This window comes from Hylobates moloch, unplaced genomic scaffold (assembly GCF_009828535.3).
Source record: "Hylobates moloch isolate HMO894 unplaced genomic scaffold, HMol_V3 SCAFFOLD_1, whole genome shotgun sequence".
Lineage (NCBI taxonomy): Eukaryota > Metazoa > Chordata > Mammalia > Primates > Hylobatidae > Hylobates > Hylobates moloch.
The window spans coordinates 17792134-17815056 of NW_026652276.1; the positions used below are offsets into that span (position 1 = coordinate 17792134).

Here is a 22923-nt window from a genome sequence, read left to right on the forward strand (position 1 = left end):
GCAAAACGCCTCGAGGGGTTATCTGCCCCTTCCCGGCCGCGTCCTGGCACCGTTTTCCCCATCACCCGGAGGAGTGAGCGCTGTCTCAGGGCGCCCTCTGTCTCTTCCAGGGGGCAGCCAAGACGACATGCCCTGCGTCTCAGGGACGCGGTACGAGCCCCGGTATCCACCCCCGCCACCTCACACACCCCCATCCGGGAGACCCACGTGCAGCTGGGCCCGGGCTGGCGCCGCACCTCGGGGTCTGCGCGTCTCCCCAGCGCGTTCCGGGCGCAGCCCCACGACAGGGACCCCTGGGGGGGGCGGCATCCGAGAGGTCGCAGGCGGAGAGGGGGCGTCCTGGAGGCCGGGCGCGGGGACGCTGAGGCCCGCGGCCACACAAAGGAGGCGGCGGGAAGGCGGGGCGAGGCGGGCCAGGGGCGGGGGCGGCAGGAAGGGGCGGGGGCCCGCGCGGCGCCGCCGATAAAGCCCCCGCCGCCGCGGCAGCCAGCTTGCGCTGTGGGGCTGCCCGGGCTGCGCGGCGTCTGCAGGCGCCACCGCTGCCTCTTTCCGGCTGTGACCCTCCTCGCCGCCGCCGCTTCGCTCCGTCCTCCGACTCCCCGCGCCGCCGAGACCAGGCTCCCGCTCCGGTTGCGGCCGCACCGCCCTCCGCGGCCGCCCCCAGGGGATCCAGCGAGCGCGGTGAGTACAGGCTGCGCGGTGAGTCCCGGGCGCGGCCGGCGCTGCCCTCGGCGGGGGACGCTCCCCGGGGCTCCGCGCGCCGCCGGCCCAGCGCCCCGACTTTGCGCCCGGCCGGGAAGCTGCGGGGCCAGGGGGACCCTGGGGCGCCGACGTCGGGGAGCAGAGAACTTTCTCAGCCTCCCGCGGGCCGCCTTGGCCGGGGCTGGGTGCGCGCCGGGCATCCCAGTCCCGCCGGCGGGGAGCCCCGAGCGGGACCCGGGCAGGGCAAGGCGGGGCCGCCCCGGGGTGGCGTCCAGTGGTACCCGCAGCTGGGAGCCTCGGGGCCGGCGTGGCTCCTGCCCGGCCATCCGAGCCGGCCCTGACCGTGAACCTGAGGTTTCCAGCTGCTCGCCGGCGTCCCCTACCCCGGACTTAGGCTGCGCGCCGCCGGATGGGGAGAGACTGGCGCACTCTTACTTGTTACCTCTGCCTGTGCAGGGGGAGGTGACGCGCGTTGTGTGGAAAGCCTTTAACTTGGCCTCTGGCAGCCGATTTAACCCTAGCGAGCAGATCTTTGCTATTTTCATCATCTGTAGAAACGGGAGTTGCGAGGCGAATGAGTGGCTGCAGGTAAAGTGAAAGTACGGTACTCAGAAATTCTAGAAGGAATTAGGCATTTAATGTGTCCACAAACTGAGCGGGGAAGGAAGGCTTCTATTACATAAGACAGCACTCCACCTTCAGGTATTATGGAAGATGCTATTGAAGGTTTTAGTGTTTTAATGAACGAAACACATTCTTTGTGTGTGTGTCTCTGGAGAAATGTCGAATGCTGCTGTCTTGCTTTGACTACTTTGCAGGGGACGTTCTTATATTTAGCATCAGCATAAAAAGGTGTTCGAAGGTGTGACTTCCTCTTTCAAGCCAAGAAGCCGTTTACTTGTCTGAACTGTTGTGGAACAATATATGTGATAATTGTGTACTTTGAAGATTTTATATCAAAACTTGAGCACGGATAACTGGAAGAAATGTCAACATTGCTAATTTGTATATCCTAAACCACACTTCAAAAATTGAAGGCAGTTTCAACACTATCTAAAGGTCTAAATCAGTAATTATTTGCTATTTGCAGTATTTCAGTAGAAAAATTTTTGGCTATTACTCAGGTACTAACCTGAGTAATCTAAGATTTCTTTTAACCCCCAAATTTTGATTCTTTGTTAATGTTTGAAAATATCGTACCATGCAGGGCAATTACTGAAGGTCATGAAAATGTCATCGTGTTTTATTCTAAAAACAAAAATGAATCTATGCAGAAATTTTCCGTGTCCCGTGAACTTCGTATTAGTTTAATTTTAAAATTACTGTCTCCAAAAGAAACTAATTTTCACTTCCACACAAGGGTGATTAAATACCAGTCAGAGATTGTTTGAGGTGGTAGAGTTGGAAATGGGGTGGTGACCTGGCCACGTCCCTGGGTGCATCTCCGCCTTGCTGTCCTCTTCCAGCCAGTTCTTTTCCCGTCGCATGGGGACTTTGGCTCTTGGGCTATTTCTCCTCCTCTAGACCTAAAATCCATGTCGGGGACTCTCTAGATGCGCACTTCCTTGACCGTCTCAAATCCAGTGTCTTCCGTGTACTCCAGCTACTAAGTCCTCTAAGTACCTCCAAGTCTTGCCCTCTCTTTGAGATGCTCAACTTCTGAAAACTCTTAGTGCCTCCATCCCGCAAGCTCCTTCCTTCCGGGTTGCAAACCGGACTCCCACTGTAATCTTCAATGCAAGCGATCTCCAGTCCTTTTCCTCCTGCGAGTTTGGCAGGTGACTTTGTAGCCCATTCTACCAGGAAAATAGAGGTCATAAAGATCTCCTCACGTCCTCCTCCATCTCCCCTGTACAGACTTTTCTGTGTTTACCCAGTCATCCAATAAATCTTCTTAAGCATCTACTGTGTCTGGGTACTTTGCTGGATATTCATAGGTGATAAATAGAGCAGATCCTTGCTCGCTTGAAACTGTCATTCTTGTGGGAGAAAACCAACTAAAAGCAAATATAATATATTGTAAAATGTATGATAAATGAATAGGGTAGAATTATAAAGAAAAATCAAGTTAGACTGAGAACTTAGAGAAATTTCGAGAGATGGCTTGGGGCAGTGACTAATGTCTCCAGCTGTGTCCTGAATCCCAACTCCCAATGCCTCTCTCTCCTTGTGAATGTTACTCCCTTTTCTTACTTTTATCTTCAGTCTCTCCCTATGAGCTTTTTTCTTTTTTAGTAGTATTTTAAGAATGCCTTAACCTCCTTTGTCCCTGCATCCTCAGCTCACCTCTAATGACCACTACCTCTCTCCAGGCTTCTTAAACTGGTCTCCCCTTCCTGTTCAGCCCTTCGCAAGCTGGCCAGAGTCTCCTCAAAGTTCAAGGCCCGTGACTTCCTGAACAAGCAATCTTTTTTTTTTTTTTTAATTTTCATTATTATGCTTTAAGCTCTGGGGTGCATGTGCAGAACGCGCAGGTTTGTTACATAGGTATACACGTGCCATGGTGGTTTGCTGCACCCATCAACCCATCACATTAGGTATTTCTCCTAATGCTATCCCTCCCCTACCCCACTCCCCGCCCCCCACCAGAGGCCCCAGTGTGTGATGTTTCCCTCCCTGTGTCCATGTGTTCTCATCTGAACAAGCAAACTTATGGATACCCACTAGGCTTCTCCGTGGCATTTGATGAGGTTCTTCTATTCCTTTCTGATTTTTTTTTTTTCCACCCCTGGTTGCCACCTTCTGGTTTTCCTTATTTCTCCCTGGCATCTCTGCTCTCTCTTGGGGCTACCTAGGGTTCGCTGTCATCCGTTTTGTGCTCTGTGTATTTGGGTGAACCATGTTCCCACAGCTTCAACTCTCACTAATATGAAGTGAGTCCCAGATTGGCATGTAAGCTAGCTTGAGCATGCTCCTGTGTTCCAATCAGTTACCTACAGTCTGGTGCGCTTACCCATGCCCTTTAGGCCAAAAAAACACCCCAAAATTGATTTTAGTTTTCACCACCCACCCCATATCCGCTTCATTGTTAGCCAAGATTTGTCCCTGTTTTTTTTGGCAGTGGCTCCACCATTCATGGAGGTGTTGGAGCAGGGGCCTCACAGTGATGCCGGGCTCCCGCACTGCCCACGTCCAGGCCGTCACCAGATCCTATTGCTTCTCCGTGCTGTGAAATTCCACAAAGGTCCGCTCTAGTCACGCTGGCCTTGCCTTGCTTTAGAGCCCAAAAGTGGCAAAATGGTGGCCGGTGTGCCGCTTCTGGCAGCAGGCAGCAGTGTTGTTGGCCTGAACAAAGTATATACAACTTGAGTTAATATTTAGAAATCTGGAGATGCCACTTGAATGTATAGCTTCTCCTAAAAGCCAGAAGACCTGGACGAGGCAGTGCGCGGTGGCTTACACCTGTAATCCCAGCACTGTGGGAGGCTGAAGCAGGCGGATCACTTGAGGTCAGGAGTTCAAAACCAGCCTGATCAACATGGTGAAACCGTGTCTCTACTAAAAATACAAAAATTAGCTGCGCCTGTAATCCCAGCTACTCGGGAGGCTGGGGCAGGAGAATCCCTTGAACCCGGGAGGCAGAGGTTGCAGTGAGCTGAGATGGCACCACTGTACTCCAGCCTGGGCGACAGAATGAGACTCTGTCTCAAAAAACAAAACAAAACAAAACAAAACGTGGAATAGGAGGCTTACATTCCCATGTGGCAACACTCAGCTGCTGCTGGGTTTCCAGTGCCTGAATACACTGGAGGTCAGTTGCTTTCTGGTTCTCCCGGACCTGTGACCCTTGCTTATAGTAGCGTTCTGGCTCCCATGGGCTTCAGAGCTAGAGACCCTAGGCTGAGATGATCATCGAAAGCCTGGGAATGCCTAGTGCTTACTGCACAGTGTCGTGCACCTCATGTTGCATCCCTACTAACTCTCTTCCATGTTATTGCTGGTGTGACTTTCCTCCTGCTGCCCCAAATCCAAGTCTTCTTGGGTCCCTCCTAATAAAATTCAATGGCTCCCTCTTGATCTGGGCTTAAACCCCTGACTCTAAAGGAGTGGCCATGTCATATCACAAGTTGGGTATCTCAGATTGAAAGATGAGCTCTTCGCTGTTTTTATACAGTGTTGCACCCGAGTTTCTGAAGATGCTTTTGAGCTTCTGTAGGGTAGTTAATACAGAGTTCTAGTGTTGATGGCAGTCCTGCTGTTTACAGACCATTTCTACAAACCTGACTACTGCTGCACTTCCTCGCAGCCTCCCTGGGTGGAGATAGGGCAGGGTCCATTCTATATCCCAAACAGCAGTGGGGAGTCTGTAAATATGGAGGCATAGGCCATCCCAGGGAGTCCCCCACCCTTGGAACATGGGGAACCTTGTTTTACATGTGGTACCCAGAGTCATACGGTGTGTTCCCAAGGTCATTTAGATGCCTTAGGGCAGAGTCTTGACCCAGAACTCAGTTCCTGTCAGCATGCAGCCAGGGAACTTTCCACAGTGCTCCAAGGGCTCACCAGGCTGCTGGCCATTTGTAATGACCCAACAGAGTCAAAGCTTTCACTCCCTTCCCATCTCCCTGCCTTGTCCCCTGCCTGAAACATTCTTTTCTTGTAAAACTGAACCTCCTGTTAACTCCACTGGTACTGCCCAGTGCTTTTCTGCCTTTGCTCCTTCTGTACCTCTGCCTGGAATTCCCTTTCTCCTCCTGTGTTCATTGTCTGGCTGATTTCTCGTTTTTCAAGACTCAGGTTCAAAAAGGCCTTGCTGTCAGTCACCACCCCAGTCCCCTGTGGCACATGTGCAGTGTACGCGCACGTCACCCCTCCCTGTGCCTACCTCAATGATGGCAGTTTTTTGTGTTGTAGCAACATGCCCTATCCAGTAGACTCTAAGCTCCAGAAAGACGTGCCTGTGTTTTAGTTTTATTTGCACCAGCAGCGGTGTGTGGCCCAAAGGCAATTAACAGATGTCTGAACTAAACCATATTCATATTTTTTGTAAGTTTACTGCATGCTTTATGGAAGAGTGTTTGTATTCCCGACTCAAAGGGGAGCCCTCATTTTGGTACTAGCAAATGTAATATATATCCTCAGGCATTTTAAATTTTTGATTAACCTTGTCTTTTGAGATAAAACATTACTTAGAGAAAAGCGGAAGTCTAGTACAGAAGCGCTTCTGTGCCTGTGTTCACTTCAGTTATCCTCATCTGAACCTCCCTTTGGCATGGTTCTGCCCTCCTTGAGGTCTATTGGCTGGGCTGCATTCTGCATTTCGTGGTTTTACAGGGTGGGAGAATGCATTTTGGTTTATTTCTGTTAACCTTGGTGATGGTGATATATGACCTCTTGGTGACTTTTTTTTTTTGTCCTGGAACTTTTTTGGCTGATATCGTCAATCAACTTTGGTGGAAAGAGCAGGCTGGGAGAGGGTGTGGGCTGCACCACCAATGGAGTGTGTAGGTTACCATCTAGAACTCAGTTTCCTTGTCTATATAATGGGTATGTTGAAATAAATGATCTAAAAGGTGTCTTATTTTTAAAACCTATAAATTCTTGGCTCACTTTCCTTTTGATGCGGCTTTCTCATAAACGTCAAGTCTAGATACAATTTTTTCATAAATGCATTATCCTGTGCTTATATACCTTAAAGTTCTTGTCTCTCACTTTTTTAAGCCTATAAAAGCATTCGCCATTATATTCAGAAAGAGCATCATGGGCCAACATGAAGACTTAGTTTGTATTCCCACTTAGAGCATTCATAAAAATTTTAAATAAATTAGGTCCCATATACTTGAATCTTGTCAACCTGTTGTTCACACATAAATGTGCCTATCTTCCCTTTTCAAACCATCTTTCCTCATGAGTAGCTTGCATGCCTAATCTGAAAACCATTGTTGGGTTTTTAAAAAATACCCTTAGGTACAGAATGGAGTCAAATGCAATAAACTACATCTTTAGGTTATCTCTTGTCTCCAAGTTCCCAATTTAAGAATACTGAAAGATTAGTACGATTTTATTTCTCTTTTGAGAAATACCACCTTCCATCCAACAGGCCAAGTCAGTTTCTACAGTCAGTGAGTCTTGCCTTTATTCTGCTGTTAGATTTCTAGGTCTGGATGTAAGCCCAGTCCAGGGAAGTCGGCATCCCTTCTGGGATTCTTTCTGTGCATGAGGATGGCCACTGAGCCCAAGCAATCCTCTATTTGTAATTCCACTCGTATGTTTTGACAAACATGTCCTAGGATTCCTCCAAAGGTTGGGGCGGACACCCTAGTTCAAGATTAGATCAAGAACACCCAGGCTTTTGCCACAGTTTGACCTAAGACACTATCCTTTGCTTCAGAAGATCATTTGTGAATTGGAATTTACATCCATTGTGCCTTTCCATTTTTCTTATTTAAGTCTTTGAAGAGTAATATGAGGACACTTTAATATAAAAGAAAAAAATCCCATCAAGAGTCAGAAAGGATTTCCTGTTAGGGCTGCAAATCTTGGTAAACGCACTTTGTTTTTGTAAACCATGCCCCACCCCCAACCCCTAGTGAGAACTCTGGTAACCTGGGGAATTTCTCTTGAGAGCATACCAAAAATAGCATCAGTGCCTTCTCTTACCCCTACCCCAATTTTCGCCCTCCATGTGTGCCAGCAAATATAGCTATAGAAAAAATAACCACTTGTTTTTATCCTAAGTTTTTATGGGCCAAATCTTGAAGGTGGATGTGGGTATGTGAAAGAGTTTAATGCCAAATACAAAGCCCACTCGGAAATGAATAAGGTGACTACAAATGAAAATGGATGTTTCTTTCTTCCTTTCGGGAAAGTGCTATGTAAATAAAGGCAGTGTTTGCTTCCTCTACTAAAATTTATTTCTTCAGTTTTTAAATAAGAAATCCACTCAAGAAGTTATTCTTACTGAGGATTTGGTCACTGTTAAGATTATAGGAACTATTAACTACTGCATTATCTTTTGCTTACAAGAGCACAAACCCAAATCAAAATAACTCAGAAACAAGGCAGAGAGCTGTTGGCTGACACTGCCCACTCAAGCATGGGAGAGGTGACTCTGGCCCTGAAGATGACTGGAACCAAAGACTGAGGACTTGGAGGCTTTCTTCTCTCTCTCCTTGCCTCTCATCTCTGCTTCTGTCAGCTGATTGTGGTTGTCCTCCCCGGGACCATGACTGTAGGTAGCTCCAGGCTTACCTCCCTACAGCCTCCTGAGTGAGGAGGAAAGAGGGACTTTTCAGCCAGTTCCAGCCGGGGAAAAAAAGAAAAAAGAAAATCCTAGGGAGGAATTCTGATTGGCTCAGTTTCAGTCACATGCCCTTCCCTGTACCAATGGCTGTGGGCAGAGGAGTGAGGTCCTATAATTGGCTGATGCTAAGTCACATGGTCACATGCTCTGCCCAGTACCAATGGCTGTGGGCAGAGGAGTGAGGTCCTATGATTGGCTGATGCTAAGTCACATGGTCACATGCCCTTCCCTGTACCAATGGCTGTGGGCAGAGGAGGGAGGTTCTATGATTGGCTGAATCCCGAGTCACATGGCCAATCCGTGGTTAGGAGGAAAGGGAGTGTGGCGAGGACGATGTTGCCTGGCGCAGCTGCCTTTCCTTCTGTTTTCCCCGTAACAGAGGCGCTATGTGGTCTCCTAGAGCCTAGTGCCTGCCTCTCGGCTAGATGCTGATATCATTCCCACTCATGTAGTTGGGAAGGAAGGGTGTGGCAGAGATAAAGCGTCCACGGTCATGCAGTGTGTGGGGGTCACACGGCCTGTATGCCAAAGTCACGCACCCTGTATATAGGTAGGGCCGCACAGCCTTTATGTGTCAGTGCCAGAGCCTGGACCTGGGTCTGTAGATGTGTGAACTGTGAGCTGATACCATGGATTTTCAAAGAGTTACATCCCATCAATGTTTATACCTTCTTGAAAAGAAATTCGTGTCAAAGCACACTCCTGCTTTCAAGACTATCTCCTCGCCGTGCTGCATGATAGCCCTAGTATCACAACCAAAACACATGATACAGAAAGAGGCCAGTATCTCTGTGGTACGTTTGAATCATGGTTTTATGCCTTTGGCCCCTTAGTTCCTTCCTTAGACACTTGTTTTTTTCTGGGACTGAAATCTAAAATTAGTACTGACCTTTGGATTGAGAAGGTAGATTTACACAGAGTCCAAGCGAATAACTTAAGCTGAGCTGGATAAAACTCAGCAGAACCACAGAACAAGTGTGCCATGACTTTTCAAAGATGCTTAATTGAACTCTGTTTGCGATTTAACTTCCTTTTCTAAGGTTTATAGTTACCTTTATTTCAAAATTTGTCATTTTAAAATATGTGTTTCCTCCTTTTCCGCCACTGTATAGTAATTAAGAGTGTGGAGGATTTGGAGGCCAGCAGGCATTGGTTTGAATCTAGAGGCTACATGTTGGAGGCCATGAGCCAAAGCCAAATTTCTAAACATCTCCAAGCCCATCCGTGAGTTGGGCCTAAAGGTGTTTAGGCTTAAGGGCCACCCCTTAAGTGTTGTGAGGATGAAGCTAAGAGTATATCTTAGGCGCTAAGCACAGTGGCAGGAATGGAGCTGACTTTCGGGACACGAGGTGGCTGTGGTTGTGGCACTGGGTAATATTTGTTCACACAAGTACAGGTGAGCACTTCTCCGAGACTCATGTCTTCCTTGTGCCTTTGACCTGATGAATGAGTGACTTGCTCTGTGTCTTTGCATGCTTGGTTTCCAGACACCTTTCCTGCTGCACTCTCAGTGGGCAGTACTCCGCAATGATCACCTGGTCATCTGTCCTGCCCGCAGGCTTCAGGCTCTTGTGCGTTGGCCATGAAGCAAAAGAAGGCTGTTGCATGAAATAACCTCCTTCTGACTCCACCCTTGCATTTGTGAGATGTAAACAGCAGTGTTACCAAGAGATCTTCCAGGGAGCACCTTGCAGGTAGCCCTGTCATGCTGGCTGCTTTTTTCCGTTAGGTTAGTTGTGAATAACGAATAAATGTCTGTGCAGGGCCAGACATGTCTATGCTGGCTCACGCCTGTAATCCCAGCAGTTTGGGAGGCTGAGGTGGGCACATCACTTGAGGCCGGGAATTCAAAAACAGCCTGAACATAGTGAAACCCTGTCTCTACTAAAAATGCCAAAAATTAGCTGGGCATGGTGACACACGCCTGTAATCCCAGCTACTTGAGAGGCTGAGGAATGAGAATCACTTGAACCCTGGAGGCAGAAGTTGCAGTAAGCAGAATTGTGCCACTGCACTCCAGCCTGGGTAACAGAAGGAAGCTCTGTCTCAAAATAAAACAAAAAATGTCTATGCAGTAGGAAAAATAATCTATTTGGTTTAATATTTAGGTCTCTGCAAGGGCAGCATCCAGAGGCTTCTCTTTTCATTCTTTTTCTGACTGTGAAAAAAATCATTCTACTATGTCCAGTGATGTCCAGATACCAAGAAAAAACTATTTTAAACATATGGTGAATATTTTTAAAGCACATGGTGATGGTCATTTGATTATGATTTGATTCCGTCAATATGCAAAAGAGTTCTGAGAATGTTGGGTTAACCTTAGCAAGCATTCCCAGATAGGAGATGTGTTTTCTGCTACCATTGATAGGATTTTTTAAGGATTTTACCGGCAGCTATCCGCTTTGGACTTCATACAGCAGTCTGAGTGTATGCCCACACCTGAATTGTTGCTCTAACAGTGAGATTAGGGGATGCCAGGGAGAATCTGTGTGATGACTTAATTGTAAGGGAGAGCTTTCTTTCTAAAGGTGTGAATTTTTCTCTTTGAACTTTGTACACTAAAAGACTCCTATTATCTTATGCCAAACCTGTGCTAATTTCTTAATGACATGTTAGTTAAAATAACAATTTGGAGGATTGGCTAAGGATGCCACAGTATTCATGATAAACCTGTTCTTGTGCAGCAAAGTGGTAAATCATGAATATCAAAGTTCTGATCATACTAATTTGAATTAATTTAGCATAGTGGAAAATATGAAGACATAGTTTTTCCAATGCATATGTCACTTCTTAGCCTAAAATTTCTATGAGTGGGACAAGTACATTTTTTACACGTACGCTGGCAAAATTATGCTTGTGTACTGCTCTCTACCTTGTGTTCTGGTTCTGCGTGTGTTTTCTCTGCCCTGTTAGGAACCTCCAAGTGGAGTATCTTATTCTTTTGGCCTCCTTCCACCATACCTGGCACAGAGGAGCCCAAAAAGTACTTCCAAGGGGAGAGGGAAGTGGAAAATTATGCATCATCAGTGTGTCAAGTACTATTAGGCATATTTTATACACGATCCTGTTGAATCCTAACAACGGTTGTAAGGTAGAAATCATTCCTGGTTTATAGGTGAGAAAAATGAGATTCAGGTGTGTAGAACACCCTGCTCCATTCCCACTGATGGGATATAGACTCCGGGTCTGTGTCTCTCTGTGGTGGACACTTTGGATCCTGAAACACTATCTTTAGTAATGATTGAGGCTAAGCCATGTGGCTGAGCAGTGATGCACGGCCTCACAGATTGAAGGTCAGAGCATTGCCGGGCAGAGGATGAGTTTAGAGGTCAAACAAACCCCTGGTTTCAAACCCCAGGTCCACACTTCATAGTGTATGGCTTTAGGCAAAATACTTCCCTCTCTGTGCTTTATTTCCATAGCTAGAGAATAGAGAATGATGAGGATATTACCCTCCTTGCAGAGAAAGATCATAGTGTCCCCAATTAACAAGCAGGGAAATGGGAAATAGGAAATATAGTGACTCAAGTCACTTGGCAAAGGCAGGGCTGTGGCAGGTTGAGAATTCACGTCTTTGACTCCTGTCACCTGTTACCTGTTGGGTACAGTTTGATGACAGAACTGCCATCACCTGCCACTCACCCTTGATTAGCCCTTAGCAGCCCCCATAACTTGGTGGCTCTTACAACCCGATCCTAGAGCCCCATGGCTGATTCATGCGCTTTTTCTCTATTGTGTCTTCTCTGTATTCACTCCTGTGTTCTCGAGGAAGATTCATTCCAGAGGGTAAAAGAGAGTCTACAAGACTTGTTCTTAATGTATACACCCAACACAGGACAAGAAGGAAGTTGAAGGTGGCACGCTATTGTATTTGGGTGGCGTGCAGCTGAAGAGCTAGTTTTTGAGCACTTACTCTGTAGTAGGTGCTTAGAGGGGCACAGAAGTATCTGCAAAACAGGCCAATCTTTGAGGGGTTTATCTATTTAGGTAGAAAGGGCACATCCGTGATGCTTAATAACAATTTGAGATAGTCTAGAACAGTGGCATATGGTGTGGGGGAGGGGAGGCAATCAGGGAGCATTGTCTGTAGAGGATCTGAAAGCAATAATGAAATTACCTCAGTTTTTTTTTTATTGTCATGGTGATAACATATTCCTCCACCAGAGCCAACCACTTCTACCACTCCCACCTTGTCCCTAAGTCCTGTACTGGATCAATAATCAGCTGCCAAAATGAGTTGATACCAGTGACATGTTTGGGAGGCCAAGCTGGCAGTGGTCAGTGTGGACTGAACTGTTGGGGAAGGCTGCGTGGAAGTCCCCTCCCCACCCTCTCGGTTAGGACAGGACACCAGGAGAACAGTCTGTGACCCTGAAGACTGGAGCAGTCCCTGATGCCCGTGTGAGCTATGGGCCAGGAAGGTGCTTTCTGTGCATTGCCTCACCGCGTGAGAGGCTGGTAGCCCAAGATGTTTGTTCTGTAGCTGAGGAATCTGGGCGAGTGACAGGTGTCCTCCTATGCGAGATTAGGGGAGTAACGCCCAGCTTTCATACCGCCAGCAGGGGGGCTCAGTAGTGCTAATGCCAAGCCCTTCATGCAGAGAAGGGACTTAAGTGTCAGTCACTGTTTTGTGCCGGAGGTAAATCTCTCTGCAGAGGGAAATGTTGGCACATAGCTGATAAACACCAGTGTCTAGATAGCCCTCCTGAGCATGACAGTCCTCATTTTTTTTTTTACTTGACTCTCCGCAAAATTCTTTTTGCCCAAAACTTTGTAGAATTGGTATTTATTGATTTGTATCAGCTAAGAGTTGACTATTTAGTCTCTGACGTGGTCTTTATGGCTGAAGAAAAACAGGTAACTTCTTCACAGAGGAGAGATTAATTCCCTTAAAAGGAAGACAAAAGTTTTATGGACAACTTTGGAAGGGTGTGAAACATTAAATATCTATGACAGCAAGACACGAGAATACACAAGCCTGCGTTAAGGCCTGATCCCTTCTGGGCCAGGCACATAAACTGAAAATGGTACCTGAGCAATTTCTGAGTACGTCATGAAAAGGCACTGAAATACAGAATTTTCTCTATGAAAAAGAGTGTCCCGGCTTGGAAACTGTGTGCCTGAACATGAAGCAAAAAATTTCCTCAAAATTGTTCTGCAAAAAGGGAGTTGCTGTCTAGTAGGGTCCTTACAAAATCATTAGAGTTCACACAAAAAAAAAGCTAGATAGATGAGATCCATGAGTGACTGGCTGAGAACAGATGGGGAAGGCACATTCGCCTGAAATTCTCTCAGTCAATGCATATTGTGAATGCATATCGAGGTTGCTTCATGAAAAGGGGTTAAATTTTAAAAAGAGAGGCAAAGAAATTGAATACAGATTTAGTACTTGTTCCTGAAGTTATAACTTCAGGGTTGCCAGATATTGAACGTTGAATTAGTTAAGGTAGTGCTAGTTGTTGTAACAAATAAACCCAAATATGTACCGTGACTCAAACATGATGGAAGATTATTTTCCACTTCTATAAAGCCCAAAGTGGGCGTGTTTATGTGAAACCTGGTGATTTGGCGACCCAGCCTCTTCCTGTCTGTGGTTCCACCTTTTTTAACAGGCAGTTGCAAAGGTCACGTGCTTTGTCAGCATTGAACTGGTGGAAGCAGAAAGATAATGGAGGACTTCATATGGGAGATTTTGATAGGCTAGGCTGGGAGTGGAATGTGTCACTTCTCCTATTTCATTAAGTACAGTTCAGCCTTATGGCCACGCCCACCTACCTTGAAGGCTAGGAAATGTAGCCCAGCTCTGCGGTTGGCAAGAAGAGGAAATGGTTTCCTGGGGAGCTAGCTGCCCTCTGTCATTTGAAATTTTATTAAGACCATTGAAGGTCACTTTAAAAGTAACATGATCACGAATATGCTGTGTGGATCGTGAATATATTTTTACCTCTGAGGGCAACTTTCTTGGTCACTCTGAAGGGCTTCTGATGGCCTAAGGTAGGTGTTTCAGTGGCAGTGTTGCACATTGTTTTGAAAAGTGCTGTGTCATAGGCAACTTGGAAGGTAACGAGGTGCTGTGCTTAGAAGAATGGTTAGACAACTCACAAATTGAGGACAGGTATGTGGACACTACCTGGGAAGACTGTGAGCTAAATTGCTTCATGGAAGGTGGACATGGAATGAAAAGTACTATTTCTAACTCACAGTGTATGTGATTTCATGTGAGTCATAAAGGGATTTTCTCATTGGGAAAAGAAGAGGGCTGTCTTATCTGGGGGATGCCGTATATCCAAGCATGCATGGGAATTAGAAGTTAATCAAAGAAATAAAGAATTAACGCTGGAGGAGGGGGGAGCCTCACTCTTGCAATGTGGGAGAAGTTGGTCAGATGTGCTGGAAACACACTTTTACATCTGGGAGGAAAAAGAGAGGTGAAAGCTGGGGAATGGGGTTAGTGCCAATCCTGCACTCTGACTGAGGGAATGAAAAGAGACCCAGGGGATTGGACAAGGGGTGGGCAGGTGACATGTCCCTGGGAGAAGTCCCTGGGAGAAGCCCCTGGCAGTGCCAGTCTCGTGGTGGGCACCCCCATCTGCTCTTTTTTTCTGTGTGATCTGGGCAGGTTCCCCAACCTCTCTGCATCTCTGTGTGTAAGAGTCTGTGAGATGATGTGTTCACAGAGCTGTGCACATAGTAGGGGCTTTATGAAAGTTTCTTCCCCCATCTTCTGTGCAGCTACTCACCAGCCCCATTGTTGGGGATCATTGTCTCCATAGTTGGCTGAGTAACTGGGGAGATGTTCTCCCCTATAAAATGCAACTTCATGACAAAAAGAAGCTCAGTCCCCTTGATCCCTAAAGATTTGTTGGTGCAGTTTCTTATACTAGAGGTTAAATAAAGCTGAGAAGGAGAACTTCCATTGTCACTGACTTTTAATTCTAGAAGTCCCTGTTCTCCTATCTTAGCTTTGGATGTTGGCAGTAGGGCAGCAGGCTGGTCTTGTGAAGAAAAGTTCTGTGGTACCTGAGTTATTGACTTGTTCTTCAGCATCGCATCTCATGTGATCCTCATAGCAGCTCTCTGAAGTTCATGGTGGGGAAGGAGGCTTCTCACTGATCTTATAGGTGAGGAAACTGAGTCACAGATCAGATATGTGACATACCCATTGCAGGCAGGCCCAGGACTAGACAACAGGCCTGTTCCACAGTAGTGTTCAATGGGCATAGGTTTCTTCTGGGAAATAGCAAACGTCCCCTGGCCCTTAAATCCCTTCACAAGGCATTAGCATCAACTGTAGCAAAGGAAATGGAGTCAGGTTACAGGAAGAAGCTCAGTAGCTGGGTGACTAAAGCCAGGTTCGGAACCGTGTTTCCCATCACTTAACATGCTTTCTGAGCTTTGAAGAACTTTTTTCGTTTAATAGGTGCTTGCTTGGCAGGAAGAGGCGGGCAGTGATCACCTTTTCAAAAAATTTTTTTGAGATTTTCTTTGCAAACTCTTTGTACCGAAGGAAGAAAGCAAAAGGAGCAAAGAGTTGGAGATAAAAGCACAGGAACCTTTCTTAAAGTGGAAGTTGTCTTCTCATATCTTCCCCATCCCTTATTCCCTTTTCCTACTTTAGAAGTGTTTCTACACTCTGTGCCTGCAGATACATATATTTATATTTACTTACTATATTTTGGAAAATGGCTCATATCATTTTTCCCCAGAAGTCAAAATGTGGGAACCGGGGACCACCCACCTCTTGTACCCAGTTCAGACTCTTTCTGGGTCACTGTTTTACGTGTAATTCATGCCAAAAAGTTACACTGAAGGATATGGACGGACCAAAGCTGCATGGGTTTCCTACAACAGGCCTGGGTAGAGAGGCTTGGTGCAAGAAACCCACCTTGATTACAAGAGCCAGAATGGAGAACAGAAAAAGAAAAGAATGTCTACCCAGTGTCACAGGATTACTTTTGTGGGTGCCAAAACATATCTCAAAGTAGCCCTTTAGTCACCTAATAAAAGATGGGAAATGTTTATTCCACGTGTACTACTGGAATCCATGTATTTTAATATGACATCTTTGATATATTTGGAGGGAGGATAGGAAGGATGTTCTCTGTTTTATTTCTTCTGAACCTTTTTAAAAGTTTCTGAACTGCTTAAATGAACCTACCTGTAGACTAGGTGTGTTAGGAAGCTGATTTAGCTACATTGAGCTCTTCCTTTCCCTTACTTCCTTTTCAGGTTGTAGAATACAAGCTCAGCACTTTCCTGCCTTCCCTCTATTGCCCTGGGAAAGATAGTAAGTAAATAGTGTCTGTTGCCAAAGGGAGAAGAGTAAACATGGGCTGGATCACCAAATGGTGCTGCATTTTATTTGTATGGTGTCAGAGACACTGGCTGCTTAGATGGCATCACTGAGGGAGATCCCCAGCATGAAGCAGAGAAGACAAACTTGAAGTTTGTTGGGATACCCAGGGTCATTGCAGGTCAGAGAGACTGACTAACAATTACCAGACTCACAAGAGACAGGTAAATAACAAGAGAGTCCTCTGACCAATAAGGACTTTCCCCACCTTAACAAAATCTTCATGGGAAGCCCATTTGTTATACACTTGATTGGTGTATTAGTCTGTTCTCACCTTGCTATAAGGACATATCCCATGCTGGATAATTTATTAAGGAAAGAGGTTTAATTGACTCACAGTTCTGTATTGCTGGGAAGGCCTCAGGAAACTTACAATCATGGTGGAAGGCAAAGGAGAAGCAGGCACCTTCTTCACAGGGTGACAGGACGGAGTGAGTGCAAGCAAGGGAAATGCCAGACACTTACAAAACCATCAGATCTAATGAGATTCACTCATCATCATGAGAACAGCATGGGGGAAACCACCCCCATGATCCAATCACCTCCCACCAGGTCCTGCCCTTGGCACGTGGGGATTATGGAGATTATAATTCAAGACGAGATTTTGGATGGGGACACAGCCAAGCCATATCAATTGGTAAGTACCATGTGAAAGCAAGTTAATGGCCCATGTCATAGAACTAAAACCATTTGTTTTAGTTCTGGGTTGCCTGTAGGGAATTTCCTAGTCAGTTAGCACAAGAGGTTTAGTGGTTCAGCAAAGTTCCACATACTAGGTCCCTTCATTTCCAGAGATTGGGAGTGTCTTAAGGACTAATTTTGTAATGTCAGCTAATGTAAGAGAATAGCCCTTGGTGACAGGTGATTGAAATAGATAATTTCTGAGTCCTTTCATTATTTCCTATCTGTTTCTTAATTCGTGAAATAAAAGTTAAGGGTTATCTAAGGAAGAACACTAAGTTATGAGCAGTACTTTCACTTGTTCAGTAAATACATATCTGGTGTTCATTATGTCATTTAACTTTAAATTTTTTTTTTTTTTTTTGAGTCAGGGTCTCACTCTATCACCCACGCCAGAGCACGGTGGTGCGATCTCGGCTCACTGCAACCTCCGCCTCCTGGGTTCAAGTGATTTTCCCACCTCAGCCTCCTGAGTAGCTGGTACTACAGACATGAGCTGCCACAACTGGCTAATTTTTTTTTTATTTTTATTTTTATTTTTTTGAGAAGGAGTCTTGCTGTGTCGCCCAGGCTGGAGTGCAGTGACGCGATCTGGGCTCACTGGAAGCTCCGCCTCCCGGGTTCACGCCATTCTCCTGCCTCAGCCTCCCAAGTAGCTGGGACTACAGGCACCTGCCACGACGCCCGGCTGATTTTTTGTAGTTTTAGTAGAGACCGGGTTTCACTGTGTAGCCAGGATGGTCTCGATCTCCTGACCTTGTGATCCGCCTGCCTCGGCCTCCCAAAGTGCTGGGATTACAGGCGTGAGCCATCGCGCCCAGCCTAATTTTTGTATTTTTAATAGAAACTGGGTTTCTCCATGTTGGCCAGGCTGGTCTCAAACTCCTGACCTCATGTGATCCACCCGCCTTGGCCTCTTAAAGTTGGGATTATAGATGTGAGCCACTGCACCCGCCTTAACTTTAAATTCGGATACTTTTAATTCTTTGGTTATGGTTTGTTGGTTGCTACCACTGTGGGTCACTGTCTTATCCTTCCCAGTAGGGAGAGGTGTGGCTGCTCTTCTGATTTTCACCTCCTCTTCCTAATTTACCCTGTGGTGGGAAACACATAAACTGATAGTGTTATTTCATGTTAAGTAAAGGCAAATTGCCACCTTCCTCATTTGACTGAAACTCAATGTGTCACTTTCTACCTTTTAGTCCTTAAGGACTTCTGTCATCTGTTAGTCTGCGGGCTCTTAAGGTCAGGCTCTGTCTTCCCTTCATCTTTGAAGCTTCTACTCTTGTGCTTCCCTCTTGATGTAGGCCCTGAATCACTGTTTTGTTGACTAGGAGAGCATATGAACTGTTTGTACAACCTCTCAAGCTCTGTTAGAAATGGAAGATGATCATACATCTTGTGGCACCCCTTTTTCCCAGATCCCAAGCTTTCGGGCACCCTTTCTTTCTTCACCTCCACAGATGCTGCCTTCACCCACCCTTTGATGAACCATCTTGATCAACTGCCAAGAATGTCAAGGGCATATCGAATGCCAGGGCAACAGCTATGAGCACTTATGAGACCACAGGTTTGACTCTTGAACGAAGGATGTCCTTATCCATGGTCTCTTTTTCCTGGCAGGCATCTTGCTGCTATTTTGGAAATTTTCTCTGGGCCATAGAGGTTTGAACCAGTCATGTCTAAGAGCGTTTGTTTTCTCAGGAAAAGCAGCCCTGTTAAAGCCATTGTTTTAAAAAGTCACTTGGAGCATTAAAAACCTTCGAACATCCATTCATAGTGCTAAAATTTAGGAGTGGGGCTTCAGGCAAGTAATATTGAATTAAATGTGTGGAGCACTTTAAGACAGCATTTGATTGTACATTTAAAATAGGGAATGCAGATTGAAATTCCTCCTGGGTGCTTTAAATCATGCATTATATGTGCAGTATTTTCAATTAGCTGCAGAAAAAAATATGTTCGGTGTGGCTCTATTTTTACAGCTGGGAATTGCTCAGAGAACACAATTGACTATTTCATACATGTGAGATTTATTTAAATGACTCGTGGGGCATTTGCAGTTTAGCCAATAATTGAAAATATTGTTGCAATGTGGCAGGTAAAACTAGGAAATCATTTCACATTCCTGAAGAGGTGTTCCAAGCTCAGCAGCATATTATATTAGTTGAAGAGGGGCGAACAGGGAGTGAGATCAGTGTTGAGTCCTAGTCTTTCACATTTCATTCCTGGGTTTTGCCTGACCATGGAAATATATGGGATCGTGCTTTCCGGAAGGACCCGAAACGCTAAGGTATTATCTTGTTTCTATTCTGTTTTTCTATGCCAAACACAAATGAATGGTCAGACCAGATATGAAAAGACCCATCCATCCTCCAACTCTCATCTGAGTCCTATACCTTCCTCTCTGTTCTTCGTACCATTTCACTTCAGACGTCACCTGGAATACTGATGCAGGAGGCTAAGCTGAGTCTCTCAGGATAGACAATTCAACCTTTCCATGGTGGTTCATAAATATTACTAGGGGTTTGGAATGCATGTTCCCACTAAAATGATGTGAATGGTGGTTAGGCGATACCATATTAAAATAGATCATTACTTGTGCGATTCAGACAAAGTGTGGGTTAACTAGGCATTTTGGAGGCAGAATTAAAATGCTAACCACCAATTACTAACCTTTCTCTGTAATAGTGGTTCCCAACCAGGGGTGATCCTTCCTCTGTCCCTCAGGGACATTTGTCAGTGTCTCCAGACATTTGGTTGGCCCATCTGGGTGGGGTGCTATTAGCATCTCTTGAGTAAAGGCCAGGAATACTGCTAAACATTCTGCAATCCACAGGATAGCCCCCTACAATGAATAATTATCCAGACCCACATGGCAAGAGTGACAAGGTTGTGAAACTTTGCTCTAGAAATAAGTGTACATTCTTTTTTTTTTTTTTTTAAAAAAAAAGACTTCCTCAAATACTTTAGACCATACCTGCTTATAAGATGGTGGCCACTGTAATTGACCTTAATACATGATGGTAATCAACAGATCATTGAAAGCTTTGCTTTTTCATCAATGCCTCCATTATATATTGAGCACTTCAGTGTCCATGTGCCATGCTGGAGGCTGGGGTGCCATGGTGAACAGGACGGATAAGGTCCCCAGTGGGCTCACGGGCACAAAGACAAGGGAAGATGACAGTGATCCAGTTGGAGGGAACATAGGCATGAAGGCCTGAGGCTGGGAAGAACCAACCGTGTTCTGTAAACTGCAAGGAGGACAGGGCACTGTAGTCCCCACCTTATTGGTGGCCTAAGTTACCTGCAGTCTGAAAATTGGTACATGCAGTACAGTAAGATGTTTTGAGAGAGAGGTCACATTCCAATAACTTTTATTATAGTATATTATCCATATGTATAATATATATAAAACAATATATTTTTATTATTATACTATTGTGGTTGTTCATCTCTTACTATGCCTAATTTATAAATTCAACTTTATCCTAGGTACTTATGAACAGGAAAAAACATAATGTATACAGGGTTCCAAATTTTCCATGTTTCAGGCATCCACTAAGGGTCTTAGAACGTATTTCCTGTAGTTGAGGGGGGCCTGCTGTCTGTGGAAAACGAAGCCAAATCCAGACCAGACGGGCCGACTCAGAGGTTATGGAGAGAGGGCTCTGAATTTTCTTCAGAGAGTATAGAGAAGTCATCATAGGGATTGACTCAGGTTTTAGAGTCACTGGGGCAGTGCAGGCAGAGAGTTGGGTCTAGGAGACCAGTGTCCTCCTCCGGAGATGTTGGTGGCTTGGGCTGGGGATAGAGGAGCTTGAGAGGGGTGGATCATTCAAACGATAGAGAGCTTTTCCTTGTTGATGGTTCTGTGGGATAAAGGAAATGATGGACAGTTTCCAGACTTTGGCTTAGGTTCTTGGATGGATGGTTGGTGGTGTCACTTAGAAAGATGTGGAGCCTGGGAGAACAGCAGGGTTGGGGTGAGGAGTACTTTTTCCTCTCATCCTGGTTTTCTATGATAAAGGGACTTCTATATATCTTTCTACCTTTTTTTTTTTTTTTTTTGGAGAAGCACTGTGTTTTAGAGTCTGCTTGTAAAAATGGAAGGTTTTTCTCCTGGATTACCTCATCTTCCAGTTACCATTGTAATAGGTTTTGCAATGAAGCTCAGATTTGTTTCTACATGATCTCTTTGAGCAGTGATCAAGCATTTTCTATATGAGATATTTCATCCATCTAAACAAAACTGTGATGAGAGTTGGCCTAAACTCTAGACTTCTATCATGGAGTCTGTTGACAACTGGGGCAGGGCTGGTCTGGCTTTGACACACTAAAACTTCTTAAAGAATTACGTTAGTATAATCCCACCCTATTTCAGTTCCAGGCTGGTAGGAAAACACTTCCTTATTCATGAGGTTGGCAGCCTTGGAAAGAACACAAGGAAAATCGCCAGAGCCTGACGCCCATTCCCTCAGTCGCCAGTGACCGTCAGTCATTTCGTAAGCCCATCACCAGGGCTGTCGATGGAGTCACAGGGCTGATCTACTTCCCCTGGGGAGGGCAAGGCCTCTCAAGTCACCTTCCCTGAGGACCTGTGACCAGATGTGAAAGTCTGATAAAGTCATATGCTAGAGACCCTGGACTCCCTCTAACAGCAAAAAAATAAAGGAAATTAAAAAAAGACCACAAGTCTTAAAGGCAGCTTTAAACATTCATTTTGATTTTTAGAAATTACAATATTTGAACATTTTGCACTTGAGGATATGTTAAGCTTCTCTGTATTGTAGACCTTCAGAGGCTGAAGAGAGGACCCCAGGCCTTTGTGATGGTGGTGGTAAATAGGGTAACGGCAGAGGCCAGCTTTGAGTGGGGCCTCAAGAACTGTCCTAAGAACCTGAGACATAGAACTTTTTAAAATCCTCATTAACAACTCTTAAAGTAAGAACTACTATTACACCAATTTTCAGATGGAGGAGCTGAGGCACATTGAAGGCTAGCACTTGTCAAAAGTCATACAGTTAATTGGCAGTGGAGGTGACATTTGAACTTGGGTGGTTTGTCTTAGGAGCCTGCAGGGGCCATGTATAGTGTCATAAATTTTGTTAATTTCTTATAGAATAAGAATTAATGCTGTTATAAGTCAAATAATTATGAAAATGTACAATTATGCAAGCACCCTAAAACTGTAGCTATTCTTTTTGAAAGGACCAAAAATATTACAATTTTGTATAATTGTACATTTGCAGTACAGGGAAAAGTAAGAAATAAAAGGAGCTGTCTTAAGGTACATTGGCATTTGTTTGCTGACTAAAATTTTACAGTAGGGTTTTTTTGTTGTTATTTTGAGATAGTTATATAGATTCACATGCAGTTGTAAAAAAAAAAAAAAAGTAATTCAGAGAGCTCTCGTGTACCCTTTACCTGGTTTCCTGCAAAGGCATTACCTTCCGTAACTGTAGTACAGTACCACAACCAGGAAACTGACATCACACAATCCACCCACCCTATTCAGATTTCACCAGGTTTACATGTACTCCCTGGGGTGTGTGCATTTACTTCTATGCAGTTTTATCACATGTATGGACTTGTGTGGGCATCGCCACAGGCAAGATACAGAACACTTCCACCACAGGGACCCCTCACGCCTCCCTTTTTACCATCACACCCACCCCCTTCCCTCTCTTGTTCTCTAACTTCTGGTGACTACTGATCTGTTCTCCATCTCTGCACCTTTGTCATTTCAACAATGTTATATACGTGGAATTACACAGTATGCATCCTTTTGAAATAGGCTTTTCCATTCAGCATAATTCTTTGAAATCCAACCAAGTTGTTTTGTGTATCAGTAGTTTATTTCTCTTTATTATTGAGTAGTAATCTGTGGTATGGATGTACCACAGTTTGTTTAGCCATTCACCTACTGAAGAACATCTGGGAT

At 45.3% G+C, this 22923-nt stretch overlaps 1 protein-coding gene across 2 annotated transcripts in view; it reads left to right on the plus strand.

Moving 5' to 3' along the window:
* Positions 1-482: 482 nt before the first annotated feature.
* SERPINE2 (serpin family E member 2) overlaps positions 483-22923 on the plus strand; it is a 63659-nt gene continuing 41218 nt past the window's right edge. The window contains exon 1 of one of the 2 annotated variants that reach the window (XM_032754300.2): positions 483-681. The gene's annotated coding sequence lies outside the window, so the exon portion shown is untranslated. Of the gene's footprint in view, positions 682-9484; positions 9640-22923 lie in introns of those variants that run through there. The other variant, XM_032754304.2, reaches the window with a different exon arrangement.